This window comes from Tamandua tetradactyla, chromosome 11 (assembly GCF_023851605.1).
Source record: "Tamandua tetradactyla isolate mTamTet1 chromosome 11, mTamTet1.pri, whole genome shotgun sequence".
Lineage (NCBI taxonomy): Eukaryota > Metazoa > Chordata > Mammalia > Pilosa > Myrmecophagidae > Tamandua > Tamandua tetradactyla.
The window spans coordinates 7,106,684-7,124,903 of NC_135337.1; the positions used below are offsets into that span (position 1 = coordinate 7,106,684).

At 38.3% G+C, this 18,220-nt stretch overlaps 1 protein-coding gene across 2 annotated transcripts in view; it reads left to right on the plus strand.

Annotated features, from left to right (window-relative positions):
- TRIM33 (tripartite motif containing 33) overlaps nucleotides 1-18,220 on the plus strand; it is a 159,263-nt gene that overhangs the window by 77,865 nt on the left and 63,178 nt on the right. The window lies entirely within an intron of this gene.

Consider the following 18,220-nt stretch of genomic DNA (forward strand, 5'->3'; position numbering starts at 1 on the left):
CATAGTCTTTCTCCCATCCTTCAGGGAAATTTGCCAGTACTTTTTGATTATCTGCTTACTATACTCCAGGATGTTTCCAGGCATTACAATAATCTATGCAGAATTAAAGGACCTCTTTCTTATTCTGTGCTTCCTGTGTTGTAGTTGTTCAAATAAGCTATACAGATAGGTTGAATTAGATTATGTACTACAGACAATTTCAGTTCCAGCTCAAATAAACCTTTCTTCCATTGGTCTCAAAGAGTGTGCTTGGTTCTAAAATATACACACTGTCATCCTCAACCCTGTGTTCTGAATTAGTTTAACCCCAGCCTGTTCAGCTTCGTTCTTATCACTAAATATCAGCGTATATATATAAAACAGCCTCTCAAAATCCAGAAATAATAATCACCACTCCGAACCTAGGTCCCTGTTGTCTTGTAAGCATTTTCTAAAGGTTGCCATACCATTGTTATTTTTTTTTTGTTTCTGGCTTATTTTGCCTCACCAAATGTCCCACGTGTTTATTCACATTGTTGCATGCCTCACAACTTTGTTCCTTTTTGTAGCAGCACATCCTTTATTCATAAGTATACACCATCGTTTGCCAATCTGCTTCTCTGTAAGTGCATCGTTCAGCCACCTGCATTCATCGAGCATCATATAGAGGGCCCAAAGTCCACAGTCCATCAACATTCTCAATTTTAGATAATTTCATTGTTCCCAAGAGAGAGAAAACCAATAGCACACCCTCGCCAAATAGAAAATCTAAACCTTCTCTTAACTCTTGTCTCTCCCCCAATTATTTACCTCTGCTGTTGCTGTGGTAGTGCTGATGGTTTCCTTTTGAACATAGCTCATAGCATGGAATAGCAGTTTTCCCCCTGTACCCTGAACTTAAACACTCTTTATACAAGGATCATATCTTTGAAGTAATTCTTATGAGAACTCATTCATATTTCTAGTGTGAATCAGTGGGACACGTAGGTTTATACAATCCCTTTCAATCTCGTTCATCTTCAATATGGTAATATTACTTTTAGACCTACTAGAAAATCACCTTCACTCCTATCCATTCCCTTACATTGGAGTTCAACCTCATTAGCTAATGGTTCACTGATCTTTAGCTTCTATGTATCTCTAAGTCCCCTATATTCTGTATTATAATAGCCTCTGGTTGTACTTTTATGCTGCTCATAAAAGTGGAATCATACAGTATCTGTCCTTTTGTGTCAGGCTAATTTTGCTCAGCATTATGTCCTTAAGGTTCATCCATCTTGTCTTGTGCTTCAGGAAGTCATTTTGTCTTACTGCTGCATAATATTCCATCATATGTATATACCACATTTTGTTGATCCACTTCTCTGTTGATGGGCATTTGGTTTGTTTCCATCTTTTGGTGATTGTGAATAATGGTGCTATGAACATTGGAGTGCAAATATCTGTGTTGTTGCTTTCAACTCTTCTGGGAACATACCAAGTAGTGCTATTGCTGTCATAGGGCCACTTGGTATTTAGTTTCCTAAGGAACCACTAAACAGTCTTCCATAGTGTCTGCACCATTATACATCCCCATCAGCAGTGCATAAGTGTCTCAGTTTCCACACATCTTCATCATTTATAGATTCCTGTTTAATAGCAGCCATTCTTATAGGTGTAAGGTGGTATCTCGTTGTAGTCTTGATCTGCATTTCCCTTATAGCCAGTGAAAATGAGCATGTCTTCATTTTTTTTTTTTTGAAAATGATGGCTTTTGAGCCATCTGTATTTGCTCTTTAGAAAAATGCTTATTCATATCTTTTATAATTGGATTGTTTGTCCTTTTGTCATTGAGTTGTGTGATTTCTTTGTATATACAGAAAATCAAACCTTTGTCTGATATATGATTTCCACATATTTTTTCCCATTGAGTTGGCTGCCTCTTCACCTTTTTCACAAAGTCTTTTGAGGTGCAAAAGCATTTGATTTTGAGGAATTCCCATTTATGCATTTTTTCTTTAATTCCTTCTGCTTTGGGTATAAAGTTTAGGAAGCTACCTCCTATTACGAGGTCTTGAAGATGTTTCCCTGCATTTTCTTCTAGTAGCTTTATGGTGCTAGTTCTTCTATTTAGGTGTTTGACCCATTTTGAGTTAATTTTTGTGTAGGGAATAAGACAGAGGTCCTCTTTCATTCTTTTGGCTATTGATACCCAGTTTTTCCATGCCCAGTTATTAAAAAGACTATTTTGTCCTAGTTCAGAGGATTTGGAAGCCTTGTCAAAAATCAGTTGACCATAGATTTGGTGGCCTGTTTCTACACCCTCGATTTGATTCTGTTGGTCAGTGTGTCTGTCTTTGTGCCAGTACTATGCTGTTTTGACCACTGTGACTTTGTAATAGGTTTTAAAATCAGGGAGTGTTAATCCTACCACATTGTTCTTTTTTTGGTTGTTTTTAGCTGCTTGAAGTCTCTTTCCCTTCTAGATGTATTTGGTAGTTAGCTTTTCCAAATCTTCAAAGTAGGTTGTTGGAATTTTGATTGGTACTGTGTTGAACAATTGGGGAAGAATTGACGTCTCAACTATATTTAGCCTTCTTATCCATGAGCAGGGAATGTCTTTCCACTTATTTAGGTCTCCTTTAATTTCTTGTAGCAGTGTTACGTAGTTTTCTGTGTACAAGCCTTTTATGCCCCTAATATAATTCATTCCTAAGTATTTAATTATTTTAGTTGCTATTTGAGGGGATTTTTTTCTTAACTGTCTCCTTCGCTTGGTCATTTCTTATATATAGAAATGTTGCTGAGTTTTTGCACATTAATTATATATCCTGCCACCTTGGTGAATTTGTTCATTAGCTCCACTAACTTTGCTGTAGATTTCTCAGATTTTCCAAGTATAGTATCATAATATCTGCAGATAATGAGAGTTTTGCTTTTTCCTTTCCAGTTTGGATGCCTTTTATTTCTTTGTCCTGCCTATTGCTCTAGCTGGAACTTCTAGCACAGTGTTGAATAATAGTGGTGACAGTGGGCATCCTTGTCATGCACCTGACTTAGGAGGAAAGCTTTCTGTCTTTCTCCATTGAATATGATGCTGGCTATTGGTTTTTTATATATTCCCTTTATCATATTGAGGTAGTTAGTTACCTTTGATTTCTATCTCTTGGAGTGTTTTTATCAGAAACGAATGCTGAATTTTGTTGTATGCGTTTTCCGCATCAGTCAAGATGATCATGTGATGTTTCGTTTTGATTTGTTAATGTGCTATATTATATTAATTGATTTTCTTGCATTTAACTATCCTTGCATTCCTGGTATAATGCAATCCTAGTCTTGGTGTATGGTTCTTTTAATGTGTTGTGGACTTGATTTGCTAGTATTTTGTTGCGAACTTTTGCGTTTATGTTCATTAGGGAGATTGGTCTGTCGTTTTCCTTTCTTATATCATCTTTACCCAGTTCTGGTATTAAAATGATATTAGCTTCATTGAATGAGTTAGGTAGAGTTCCTTTTTCCTCCATTTTTTGGGAAAGCTTGAGCAGGATTGGTATTAGTTCTTTTTGTAATTTTTGATAAAATTCCCTGTGAAGCCATCTGGCCCTGGGCTTTTCTCTGTAGGAAGATTTTTGATGACTGATTGAATCTCTTTACTTGTGATTGGTTTGTTGAGATCTTCTGTTTCTTCCTGAGTCAATGTACCTTGTTTGTGTGTCTCCAGGAATTTGTTCATTTCATCTAAGTTGTCTAGTTTGTTGTCGTATAGTGTTGTTCATAGTGTCCTCTTATGATTTCTTTTATTTCTTCAGGGTCTGTGGTAACGCATCCCTTCTTATTTCTGATTTTGTTTATTTGCATCCTCTCTTTTTTTCCTTGTCAGTCTTAGTAGTGACCCATTAATTTTATTGGTTTTCTCAAAGAACCAACTTTTGGTTTTATTGATTCTTTCTATTATTCTTTTGTTCTCCCACTCATTTATCTCTGCTTTAATCTTTGTTATTTCTCTTCTCCTGTTTGCTTTGGGCTTAGTTTGCTGTTCTTTCTCAAGTTCCTCCAGGTTTGCTGTTCAGTCCTCAATTTTTGCACTTTCTTGTTTTTTTAATATAGGCTTTAAGGCAGTAAATTTCCCTCTTAGCACAGCCTTTGCCACATCCTATAAGTTCCAATAAGTTGTATTCTCATTTTCATTCATCTCCAGATAGCTACTAATTTCTCTAGCAATTTCTTCTTTGACCCACTTGTTTAAGAGTGTGTTATTTAATCTCCATATATTTGTGAATGTTCTTGTTCTTTGGTGGCTATTGAGATCCAGCTTCATTCATTGTGATTAGAGAAAGTGCTTTGAATATTTTCAGTGTTTTTAAATTTATAGAGACCTGTTTTGTGCCCCAGTATATGATCTGTCCTGTAGAATATTCCATGAGCACTAGAGAAGAATATGTATCCTTGTGCTTTGAAGTGCAACGACCTGTTTATGTCTGTTAGGTCTATTTCATTTATGAAGTTATTTAACTTCTCTATTTCCTTGTTGATCTTCTGTCTGGTTGTTTTGTCTCTAGAGGAGAGTAGTGTATTGAAGTCTCCTACTATGATTGTTGAACCATGTATTACACCCTTCAGTTTTGCCACTGTCTGTCTCATGTACTTTGGAGCTCCTTGATTGGGAGCACAAACATTTATGATGTATCTTGGTGAATTGACCCTTGAATTAGTATATAGTGTACTTTTTTGTCTCTTATGATGTCTTTACATACTTTACATTTAAAGTCTATTTTGTCTGATATTTGTATAGCTACTCCTGCTTTCTTTTGGTTTCAGCTTTCTTGGAAAATCTTTTTCCATCCTTTCACTTTCAAACTATTTGTGTCTTTGTGTTTAAGAAGAGTCTCTTGTAGCTGGGTTGTGCTTCTTAATCTATTCTGCCAATTTGTATCTTTTAATTGGTAAGTTTAGTCCGTTAATATTCAGAGTTATTGCTGAAAAGGTGTTTCTTGATTCCACCTTCTTTTTTATCTGTCTGATCTATATATTCTTTTCCCTACTTCTCTTTTTATCCTTTAAATTACCCTTTGTGTTACTCTTCAATTCTGTGCCCTCTTCCTGACCTCCCTCCTGTCTTTTTTTCCACCAGCAGAACTTCTTTTAGTATTTCTTATAGGGCCGGTCTCTTGTTGACAAATTCTTTCAGGACATCATTGTCTGAGAAAACTTTAATCTCTCCCTCAGTTTTGAAGGACAATTTGGCTGGGTACAGATTTCTTGCCTTGAAGTCTTTCTCTTTCTGGATCTTGATTCTGTGATACCACTGCCTTCTTGACTCCAGTGTGCTAAGTTGAGTAGTTCAGACTACAGTCTTTTGTTTCCCTTGTATGTTGTAGATTGTTTTTCTCTTGTTGCTTTCAGGATTTTCTGATGCTTTTCAACATTTGACAGACTGATTAGTATGTATTTTGGGGAAGGCCTATTTGAATTTATTCTGTTTGGAGTTCTTTGGACTTCTTTGACTTGTATATCTATGTCCTTTATGAGGGTTGGAAAGTTTTCCCCCATTATATCCTCAACTACTCTTCCTGACCCTTTACTCCTCTTCTCTTCTCCTTCTGCGACACCAGTGATTCTTATATTTGTGTACTGGTCTGGGTGTGTAACCTTGGTGTGCACTGGTCTAGGGCACGGGACCCTTTGTAGGTGTATGTAGAGCTGTGGCAGCACAGGTCGGCGTTAGACCTTTGTGGATTTGTGGCAGATGTGATCCACCTGCACAGTTCGGCACTTTCTCAGAGCTGGGAATTGAGGCTGAGGGCTGTGCACAAGCATAGTTCTCGGACTGCTGTAAAGTGTGGTTCCCAGAGCTGAGTGACGTGATTGGGGGCCCATGCCCATGTGTGGGCCTGGGAGTGCCATAAACCAGTGTGCTCAGCTCAGGGAGGGTGGGGCGAGGCTGTGCGACCTATGGAGGGGGGAAGGCGGGGGTAGCCTTGGTATGGAGGTTAGTACCTGCAACCTTTGCACACTGGCAACAGCCTGTAGGGAACAGGGAAGGGGAGGTAGTACTCTGGAGTGGTGCAGGAAAGATGGGTTGGGCTGCACTTCAGGTGAGGGTGTGGGACAGGTATGTGCACTGGAAGCTGGTGGGGTGGCGGTGCCTAGAGTGTGAGGAATGGGAGCAGGTGATGGGGTTCAGGGGTGTGGGCTGAGTCGCCGGTTACGGGGCTGCGCTGGTGAGGGTAGTGTGCTCCAGGAATGTGGCCTTCCTTTTCATGTCAGTGCACTCCTCCTCCCCTCTAGGCTCCAGCTTTCTGCCTCTCATTTCCTCGGTCTCTGCAACCATTGCTGCCGCATGTGGTGCAGAAAGCTCTCCCAGGTCAGCCGCACTCCCGAATTGCTGCCTCAGTTGCCCTCCTGTCCCTTCTCTAACTTTTCCGTGGAGCAGGGTTTATTTTGAGCTACTGTAGTTGGCCATCTTCCCCAAAGTCCTCTCAATATTATTCTTTTTTCAACTTTTTTTTATTGGGAAATATAACATTATATACAAAAAGGCAATAAACAAGTACATTTTTTCTTTGTTGGTTTTGTTCCCAAGTACATTTTAACAGGTAGTAGTTATTCTATAGATTTTTAAGTTTGCTATGGATTACAGTTCCAAGATTTTTAGTTTTTTCTTCCAGCTGCTCCAAGACACTGGAGACCAAAGGAAATATCAATATCGTGATTCAGCCATTATATTCATTTGTTAAATTCCTATCTTCTCTGTTATACTCCACCTTCTCTTCTTTTTTATTTTTTTGTGAAAAATAACGTATATAAGAAAAAAGCAATTAATTACAAAATACCTTGCAACAATTAGTTGTAGAACAGATTTCAGAGTTGGTTGGGTGCAGTTGTACAATTTTAGGTTTTTACTTCTAACTGCTCTAAGGTACAGGAGACTAAAAGAAATATCAGTATCATTATTCAGCAATCGTACTCATTTGTTAAACCATACCTTCTCTGTATAACTTTACCATCACCTCTCATCTTTCTCCCACTCTTTAGGGGTATTTATATTACATAGATTTTTAAAAGAAGTAACCTAAGATTTAACAAATTGAACCTTTTTTAGTAGAGAAACTGAGGCACACATCAACAGGCCTTCAGCTAGAACAGTTAGGACCAGAGCCATGACTCCTAACCAGGACCATTTTTGCACTGTATTGTTACACATACTTCAAAATTCACCACTGGTCAACCATTTACTTTTTATTTTTTTAATATCAAAACCATATTTTATTGAAACATCTGATTTTTTTGAACATATATATATATTTTAATTTTAACATTTGTTCCCCATTATTTATTTTTAATTCATATGTTTTACTCATCTGTCCACATAAAAGGAGCATCAGACATAAGATTTTCACAATCACACAGTCACATTGCGAAAGCCATATCATTGTACAAACATCTTAAAGAAACATGGCTACTGGAACACAATTCTACAGGTTCAGGCACCTTCCCTCTTGTTTCATACACCTTAATCTAAATAGGGATATCCATATAGTGCATAAGAATAACCTCCTGGTTAGCCTCTCTACTCTGTTTTAAATCTCTCAGCAGTGACACTTTATTTTGTCTTTTTTCCCTTCCCTCTTTCGGTCGAGAAGGTTTTCTCTGTCCATTGATGCCAAGTCCCAGCTCATTCTAGGATTTCTGTCCCATGTTGCCTGAGGTTTACATTTCTGGGAGTCATGTCCCATGTAGAGATGGGGGGAGGGTGGTGAGCGTGCTTGCCGTGTTGGGAGAGAGAGATAGGCCACATCTGAGCAACAAAAGAGGTTCTGTGGGGGTGACTATTAGGCCAAATTTTAAATAGGCTTAGTCTATCCTTCGCAGGGGAAAGGTTCATAGGAACAAACCCCAAGATTGAGGGCTTGGCCTATTGATTTGTTTGTCCTCACTGCTTGTGAGGATATCAGGAGTTCTCCAAATAAGGAAGTTGAATTTCCTGCCTTTGTTGCCATTCCCCTAAGTGAACTTTGCAAATGCTTTTTTATTCACTGTCCAGATCACTCTGGGATTTATTGGGGCATCCCTCTGGAGAAACCTACAAAATCGCGTGCTCTATTCAAGGTTCCATGTATTTATGGTGTTCAGTTAAACTGTCCATATAAGTTATATTAGGAAATGCACTAGGTAAAATATAAATTTTGTTTTATATTCTATATTTTGTTATATATTTTATATTTATGTTATATAAAATAAACATTTTTTGCTTTAGTCTCATGCGTAAGTTAAAGTTTTAAAATATTAATTACTATCTATTTTAGTACCCTGCAATATTGACATTCCTTTGTTCTTCTTCATGCAAAAACATTTTTTAATTTGTACATTTAGTCACTATCATTGTACACTCTACGCATTCCTAGTTTATACCATTTCAGTCTTTATCATCTATCTTTCCTTTTAGTTTCCTTTGTGCTCCAGCCCTCCTCCCTCTATCATTCTCACATTCCACTTCATTCAGAGTACCAACATTATTGTGCTACAATTAGGAAGTATTGTGCTATCCATTTCTGAATTTTTACAATCAGTCCTGTTGCACAGTCTTTATCCCTTCAGCTCCAGTTACCCAATATCTACCATGTTTCTATCTTCTGATGACCTCTATTCTTAACTGATATTTTCCAAGTTCATTCATTAATATTAGTTTATATCAGTGAGACCATACCATATTTGTCCTTCTGTTTCTGACTAATTTCACTCAGCATAATGTCCTCAAGGTCCATCCTCGTTGTTAAATGCTTCGTGATTTTATTCTGTCTTACAGATATGTAATATTCCACCATATGTATATACCACAGCTTGTTTAGCCGCTTGTCTGTTGATGGACATTTGGGCTGATTTCATCTCTTGGCAGTTGTTAATAATGCTGCCATAAACATTGGTGTACAAATGTCCGTTTGTGTCCTTGCCCTCTTGTCCTCTGAATAGATACCTACCAATGATATTACTGCATCATATGGCAGTTCTGTACGTAGCTTCCTGAGGAACCGCCAAACTGTATTCTACAGCGGTTGTACCATTTTATATTCCCACCAACAGTGGATAAGTGTGCCTCTTTTTCCACATCTTCTTCAGCACTTGTTGTTTTCTGTTTTATTGATTATGCCCATTCTGGTGGGTGTGATATCATATTTCATTGTGGTTTTGATTTGCATTTCCCTAATAACCAAGGAAGTTGAGCATCTTTTCATGTACCTTTTGGCCATTTGTATTTCCTCTTTTGAGAAGTGTCTGTTATGTCTTTTGCCCATTTTGTAATTGGATTTTTTATCTTTTTGTTGCTCAGTTGAGCAATTTCATTATATATTCTGGATACTACACCCTTATCTGATATATCATTTCCAAATATTGACTCCAGTTGTGCAGGTTGCCTTTTTACATTCTTGACAAAGTTCTTTGATACATAGAAGGGTTTAAATTTTGAGGCGTTCCCATTTATCTATATCTTCCTTCAATGCTTGTGCTTTGGGTGTTAGACCAGACCAAGGAAACTGCCTCCTATTATAAGATTTATAAACTAGTTCCCTACATTTTCTTCTAAACGTTTTATGGTCTTATATCTAATGTTTAGGTCTTTGATCCACTTTGAGTTGATTTTTGTATAGGGTGTGAAATATGGATCCTCTTTCATATGGAACTGCATGTGGATATCCAGTTCTCCAGGCCCTGTTCATTGAAGACACTGTCCTGTCCCAGGTGAATTGGCTTTACTGCATTATCAGAGACGAATTGTCCATAGATGAGAGGGCCTGTATCTGAACACTCTATTCTATTCTGTTCTATTCCATTTGTCAGTGTATCTTTATGCCAGTACCATACTGTTTTGACTGCTGCACTTTTGTAATATGCCTTAAAGGCAGGTAGTATGAGGCCTCCTATTTCATTTTTCTTTCTCAGGATATTTTTACTTACTCAGGGCACCCTGCCCTTCCAGATAAATTTGGTTATTGGTGTTTCTAATTCTGCAAAGTAAGCTTTTGGGATTTTAATTGGTATTGCATTGAATCTATAAATCTATTTAGGTGAAACTGACATCTTAACTATACTTACTCTTCCAATCCATGAACACAGTATGCCCTTCTGTTTACTTAGGTCTTCTGTGATTTCTTTTAGCAATTTCTTGTAGTTTTCTTTGTATAGGTCTTTTGTACCCTTAGTTAAATGTATTCTTAAATAGTTTATTCTTTTGGTTGCAATTATAAATGGAATTTTTTTTTCTTGATTTCCACCTGAAATTGTTCATTACTATTGTATAGAAGTACTACAGACTTTTGAGTGTTGATCTTGTAACCTGCCATTTTGCTTTACTCATTTATTAGCTCTAGTAGTTTTGCTGTAGATTTTTGGGGATTTCAAAGTATAATCTGCGAACAGTGAGAGTTTTACTTCTTCCTTTCCAATTTTGATGCCTTGTATTTCTTTTTCTTCTCTGGATAGAACTTCCAATATAATGTTGAATAACAGTGGTGATAGTGGACATCCTTGTCTTGTTCCTGATCTTAGCGGGAAAGTTTTCAGTTTTTCCCCATTGAAGATGTTGTTAGCTGTGGGTTTTTCATATATTCCCTTTATCATGTTGAGAAAGTTCCCTTTTATTCCTATCATTTGAAGCGTTTTCAACAAGAAAGCATGTTGAGTTTTGCCAAATGCCCTTTCTGCATCAATCAAGATGATCATGTGATTTTTCTGCTTTGATTTGTTGATATGGTGTATTACATTAATTGATTTTCTTATGTTGAACCATCCTTGCATAGCTGTGATGAATTCTACTTGGTCATGGTGTATAATTCTTTTAGTGTGGTGCTGGATTCGATTTGCAGGAATTTTGTTGGGGATTTTTGCATCTGTATTCATTAGAGAAATTTGTCTATAATTTTCTTTTCTTGTAGTATCTTTGTCTGGCTTTGGTATGAGGGTGATGGTGGCTTCATAGAATGACTTTCGTAGCCTTCCCTCCTCTTCAATTTTTTTGAAGAGTTTGAGCAGGATTGCTACTAATTCTTTCTTGAATGTTTGGTAGCATTCACAGGTGAAGCCATCTGGTGCTGAGACTCTTCTTTTTGGGGAGCTTCTTGATAACTGATCCAGTTTCTTTACCTGTGATTGATTTGTTGAGGTTGTCTGTTTCTTCTCGAGTCAATGTTGGTTGTTCATGCCTTTCTTTGAAGTTGTCCATTTCATCCATATTGTCTAGTTTTTTAGCATAAAGTTGTTCATACTATCCTCTCATTACCTCCTTTATTTCTGCAGGGTCAGTGGTTGTGTCTCCTCTTCCATTTCTGATTTTATTTGCATCCTCTCTCTTCTCCTTTTTGTCAACCTTACTAAGGGTCCATCAGTCTTACTGATTTTCTCACAGAACCAACTTCTGGTTTTGTTGATTTTTCTCTATTTTTTTTCTTGTTCTCAATTTCATTTATTTCTGCTCTAATCTTCATAATTTCTTTCCTATTGCTTTCTTTGGGGCTAGTTTGCTGTTCTTTCTCTACTTCTTCCAAGTGGACAGTTAATTCCTCGATTTTTGCTCTTTCTTCTTTTTTGATATAGGCATTTAGGGCAATAAATTTCCCTCTTGGCACTGCCTTTGCTGCATCCCATAAATTTTGATATATTGTGTTTTCATTTTCATTTTTCTCAAGATATTTACTGATTTCTCTTGTCATTTCATCCTTGACCCACTGGTTGTTTAAGAATGTGTTGTTGAGTCTCCATATATTTGTGAATTTTCTGACCCTCTGCTTATTATTGATTTCCAACTTCATTCCTTTATGATCTGAGAAAATGTTTTGTATGATTTCAATCTTTTTAAATTTATTGAGACTTGCTTTGTGACCCAGCCTGTGGTCTATCCTTGAGAATGATCCATGAGCATTTGAGAAAAAGGTGTATCATGCTGTTGTTAGGTGTAATGTTCTATAAATGTCTGTTAAGTCTAGGTCATTTATTGTATTATTCAAATTCTCTGTTTCTTTACTGATCCTCTGTCTAAATGCTCTGTCCATTGATGAGAGTAGGGAATTGAAGTCGCCAACTATTATGGTAGATGTGTCTGTTACTCTTTCCAGTGTTTGCCTCATGTATTTTGGAGCACTCTGGCTTGGTGCAGAAATATTTATGATTGTTATGTCTTCTTCTTGAATTGTTCCTTTTATTGGTGCATAGTGTTCCTCTTTGTCTCTTTTAATTATTGTACATTTGAAGTCTAATTTGTTTGATATTAGTGTAGGTACTCTTGCTCTTTTCTAATTGTTGTTTGCATGAAATATCTTTTCCCAATTTTCACTTTGAACCTGTGTTTGTCTTTGGGTCTAAAATGTGTCCCCTGTAGACAGCATATAGATGGGTCCTGTTTTTTAATCCATTCTGCCAGTCTGTGTCTTTTGATTGGTAACATTTAGTGTTATTACTGTAAAGGCAGTACTTTCTTCTGCCATTTGTCTTTTGCATTTTACATGTCATTTCTAATTTTTCTTCCTTTTATTTTTACTGATAGTCTTCATTTCTGCACTCTTCTCCATACCCCTCTCTCTCCTGTCTTTTCCTGTCAGTCTCTAGTGCTCCCTTTAGTATTTCTTGCAGAGCAGTTTTGCTGGATGTAAAATTCTTGGTTGGTAGTTTTTCTCTTTTAGCATCTTAAATATATCATACCACTAACTTCTTGCCCCATGATTTCTGCTGTGAAATCTACACCTGGTCTTATTGGACTTCCCTTGTATGTGATAGATAGCTTTTTTCTCGCTCCTTTAAAAATTCTCTTTCTCTTTGATATCTGACATTCTGATTAGTGTCTTGGAGTACGTCTGTTTGGATCTGTTCTGTTTGGGGTATGCGTAATTCCCTCCATTAGTTCTTCTCCTTTTTCCTTTTCTTCTCCTTCTGAAACACCCACAAAACGTATATTCGTGTGCTTCATGTTGTCTTTCAATTCCCTGAGTCCCTGCTCATCTTTTTCCATTCTTTTCCCTATATATTTTTTCTCTTTTCGGATTTCAGATGTCCCATCGTCCAGTTCACTAATCCTATCTTCTGCCTCTTGAAATCTAACATTGTAGGTTTCCATTGTTTTTTCATCTCTTCTACTTCATTCCCATAAGTTTTGTGATTTGTTTTTTCAGACTTTTGATTTCTTCTTTTTGTTCATCCCTTGCCTTCTTTATATCCTCCCTTAATTCATTGATTTAATTTTTTATGAGATTTTCCATGTCTCTTCAAACATCCTGAATTAATTGTTTTAACTCCTGTATCTCATTTGAATTGTTGATTCGTTCCTTTGACTGGCCCATATGTTCAATTTTCTTGGTATGATTCATTATTTTTTGCTGGCGTCTAGATATTTAGTTTCCTTAATTAGTTTATTCAGGAGATTGTTGTCGTTTTTTTACCTAGGATTTTCTTGCTGGGTGACTTTGTTGTCTATCTGTTCTTTGACATATGACTTTGTTGTCTATTTCTTCAGCTTATTTTTGACCTGTAGCTTAGGTTTTGTTTAACAGATCAGAATTTTTCAGTACCTATTTTCTTGTTTCTTGCCCTCCCTGTATGGTGCCTTTTCTTTTTCCTTAGGAGGGTCTACTTAGGTATTATAGACCCCAATCAGAATTTCCCAAGCCAGACTGGCCTCCTCTCAGGAGGAAAGAGTTACCTGCATCAGTTTCCCCTGAGGGTGAGACCCAGCAGATTGAAAGACTTTCCTATGAAGCCTCTAGACTCTGTTTTTCCTGTCTTGCTCTGTATGTGGCTTTGTCTGCCTGTAGGTCCTACCAGCATAAAGTGATGCAGCACCTTTATCTTCAGCAGACTCTTCCCTGCTGGGGGCGGGGTTGAGACAGAGGAAAGGTTGTAGACTGACTTTTATTGCTTCAGTTTTCCAGGCCCTGGGGTCTGAATTCCTTGAGGGTGGGATTCCACCTGAGCTGGGCCCCACGCTTCTCCTGGGGAAGGCACAGCCTCCAGGGGATTATTTTCTCTCACCTGACCAGCCTCTTTGTCTCTCAGACAAGCTTAATTCTGCCGTTGCCTGAGGCATTTGGAACCTGAGAAGCCTTGCAGTTGTATCCAAAGAGTAGCCATGGTAGAAGCACAGCTACACAAAATACAAAAATTCCTTTTCAGAGCTGGTCCCCCATACTTGGGGTTTGCCATTCAAGATCTTAAATGGTATGTTGTTCTTTGTATCTCCAGGTCCTACATGCCCTCTCCTTCCTTCACGGCCCAAACCCTTTCAAGTATTTTGTGCTCTGTTCTTTTTTTTTTTTTTTTTTTGTCTTTTTCAGTCAGTCCTGCTTTCAGGGGCAAAACTCCAGCAACCTCAGCTTTTACTCCAGGCTTAGCTGAGGTGGTGGTCTATCTTTAGTAGTCCGAATTTGTTAATTCCACAACTGGAGGTTGGTTGAGCTTAGCCCCTTGCTCCTAATAAAGTCTCTTTCCTTTCCCCTCTGGGAACCAGCCTATGCTGGAGGGATACCAGCCTCCAGCTTGAAGGACTCACGGTTTTGGGTGGGATTGCAGTCGGTCCAGCTTTTCCAGACTGGTGTATGCTGTGTGTCGGGTCACTTGTCTGTCCACTGCTTCCTATGGGCTTTAAGTGATCCAGTGCCTTTAATTTCGGCATACTCTCCCTAGTAGACCTGTGAGTGAGGCATTAGGTTGGGCTTTGATTGCTTCTGTTTCCCCAGTCTCTGTGGCCTGAATCCCTTGTAGGAGAGTGTTCTGATTTGCTAGCTACCAGAATGCAATATACCAGAAACAAAATGGCTTTTCAAAAGGGGAATTTGCTAGTTTGCAGTTATAAGGCCAAGAAAATGTCCCAGTTAAAACAAGTCTATAGAAATGTCCAATCAAAGGCATCCATCCAGGGAAAGATACCTTGGTTCAAGAAGGCCGATGAAATTCAGGGTTTCTCTCTCAAGTGAGAAGGCACATGGAGAACATGGTGTCATCTGCTAGCTTTCTGTCCTGGCTTCCTGTTTCAGGACACTCCCTGGGAAGCATTTCCCTTCTTCATTTCCAAAGGTCACTGGCTCATGGACTCTCTGCTTCATGGTACTGCAGCATTCTCTGCTCTCTCTGAATCTCCTCCTTCTGCAAGATGTTTCTTCTTTTATAGGACTCTAGAAACTTCTCAAGACCCACCCAAATGGGTGGAGACCTGTCATCACCTAATCCAGTTTAACAACCACTCTTGATTAAATCACATGTCCAGGAAGATGATCTGATTATAGTTTCAAACACACAATATTGAATAGAGATTATTCTGCCTTTATGAAATGGGATTTTGATTAAAACTTGGCTTTTCCAGGGGACATACATTCTTTCAAACCAGCACAGTGTCTGTCTGCATGTATGTGAGTGTGAGTGAGAGTGAATGTTGCACTTGCTGTTTTCTTGGCTTTCATACTGTTAACACATGTTTGATTTCCAGATTGTTGGTCATGTCATGAGAAAAATTTCAAGGGCACAGCACAGCATAGAGTATGTAGGTAGAAAGTTTTGTTAACGCATGTGAGAGGAAATGCTGGCACTCTCAAAAGAAAAGAGGTGAGAGGCAAGACCTCCTGGCAATGTGGGCTTGTCTGCTTTTATAGATTTTTGTTTCTTTTGTAATTTTTATTAGCTATTACTACCCTCCCCTTCCCCCCTTGGTAGATGCTTGATGGTTGGTGACTCCCTTAGGGAGTCAGTTGGCTTCCCAGTTGATAAGTCACTCAAGTAGGGGTCATTTGGCTGCCAGGTGCTGTTTATTGCTGTTCTCCAAGGTGTCTTTCTTCTTGAGACCTGAACATTTTTTGGAGTTTGCCCTTTGCTTAGCCAGCCATTGCCCTAATCCTAACCCTACCTTACTGTTTACTCCTTTTCTAGGGAATTGAATTGGGGCTCCCCATAACTTCCCTCAGCATTGATCATTCCCTGGGACATACCCACGGACTCAAAAGCTGTTACATTAACAGTTGTGGTATTTTACAGTAAAATGTGCATAGTATTAAATGCAGGAGTAAGCAGGCATAAGCTTCCAGGTGTCCCCACCTGGTAGAGTTGCTTGGGAACTTGCTTAATCCTCCCAGCTAATGTTTGTGTGGATATGCCCTGCCTCTATAGTTGACCCCAGTTAATTGGACTGCAACCTTCCTGTAGGTCAAACTGATACAGCCTGGCCCATGGCGTCAGTAATTTCTAAAACAGGAATTCACCATAAGTCTCATTGTTAACATAAACTATCTTGTCAAACTGATAAAGTGTGGCCCAATGCCTAAGGCAAACAAAATCATTCTTATCAAGCAGAATATTCCAAGGACTCAGACATTATCTCTTGAGTGCCTGGTCAAGGGACATTTCTGAGGGATTTTACTCTGGGAAGATGTAGGGTTTGAGCAACATAGACCTGCTGAATAAACTTCGTGAATTGTAGTAAATACATTCTTCAAGACCCACATTTAAGTGTCATTTTTGCAACAGAAGGTTTCCTCATAACCCTTGAAGAAGAGTTGCTCCCATTTCTTTGCCCCTGTAGTTACTTATACTTATCTCCCTTGTAGTTGCATTGTACCTTAACAGTGTTTCTTGAAACATTTTTAATCCATAATGCCTCAGATGTGAAATTATGTGTTCTCTTTCCTTGTTTCTACTCCTTCTTCCTTTGGTTTGAGGAATTGTTTTTGTGATTTTCCATTAAGCAAGATCTTTGCTTGTATTTTGTATTAAAAATGTTTTGTTTTCAAATAGATAATTGTAAGTTTGAGTTCATTTTAACAGTGCATATTTCCTGAGGGAGTCTGATAATCCTTTTTGAGAATGACATATTGAGTTTTATGTTTCTGTTTTCCATCAGAACTACTCTGTAAAGTTCTGTAGTTTGTGTACTGCATAACACTTGAAAACACTGGTTACATCCCAGTCTTATGTATTTGCTTCCTGTAATTGTGTCATGTACAACTGCAAAAATTATATGCTAGTTCTGAACCCCTGAAAAGCAAGGATTATTTAATTTATATGATATCCTCAAATTCACGTCTTACAGTGGTTTGGTGCCATTTTTTAGTTCTTAAATGTAGCTTCCATATGTTATCTCACCAGTTTATCTGTTTTGGTTGGTGCTAGAATACCAGTAGGTTAAGGTGGTGATTTTATTTCCTAGGCTGCTCAAGCAAATACCATGAATAGTTTGGGTTAAACAATGAGAATTTATTGGTCCACAGTTTTGAGACTAAAAAGAAGATCTACATCACGGTGTCATCAGGGTGACCCCTTCTTACCAAAGACTCGTGTTTTAGGGCGGGATGTCTGGGATCCTTGATCCTGGGCTCCTCTGTCACATGGCAGTGCACATGGCAGCCTCTCCTGGCCTCTCTGTTGTCTTCCAGGTTCCTTTGAATTTTAGCTGCTTGCTTCCGTGGCTGTCTTTCTCTGTCTGAATTTCATTATCACTTATAAAGGATTCCAGTAAAAGGATTAAGGCCCATCTTGTTCGGACTGAGCCACACAACTGAAGTAACTTCGTCAGAAGGTCCTTCTTAACGTTGAGTTCAGACCCACAGGAATGGATTAGATTTAAGAGCATGTTTTTCTGAGGTACATACAGATTGAAATTACCATAGTTACAGATGATCTTTCTCACACATCAGAATAAATTCGGATAACTCTGAATCAAGTCAGAATTTATAAGATGATAAATTTTTGTTAAAATTACTTGTTACTGCTGCCGTAACAAGTAATCACAAACTCAGTAGCTTAAAAAATAATACATTCATTCTCTTAAAATTGTAGAGGTTAGAAGCCCAAAATCAGTTTCACTGGACTGTGTCAAAGTGTCGGCAGGGTTGGTTCCTTCTAGAGGCTCTCACTAGAGAATTCATTTCCTTGCCTTTTTCAGCATTTGGTGGCTGTATTTCTTGGGTTGTGGACCCTTCCTTCATCTTCAGAGGGCATCACTTTGATCTTTGCTTCTTTCTTCTGCGGCTCTCTGTCTCCCTCCCATTTAAGTCATCTGTGATTACATTTTGGGCCCACTAAATGTAATCCAGGATAATGGCCCCACCTCAAGATCCTCAGTTTAATCACTTCTGCAGAATCTGCAAACTGGAAAAAAAGTTTCTATTTTTGCCATAGAGAATAACATTCACAGGTTCCAGGGACTAGGATCTGGATATCTTTGAGGACCGTTATTCAGCTAACCACAACCACCTGGTGCAGCGGGGGTGGGGGGGTGTTTTTATTCAGCTTTGGT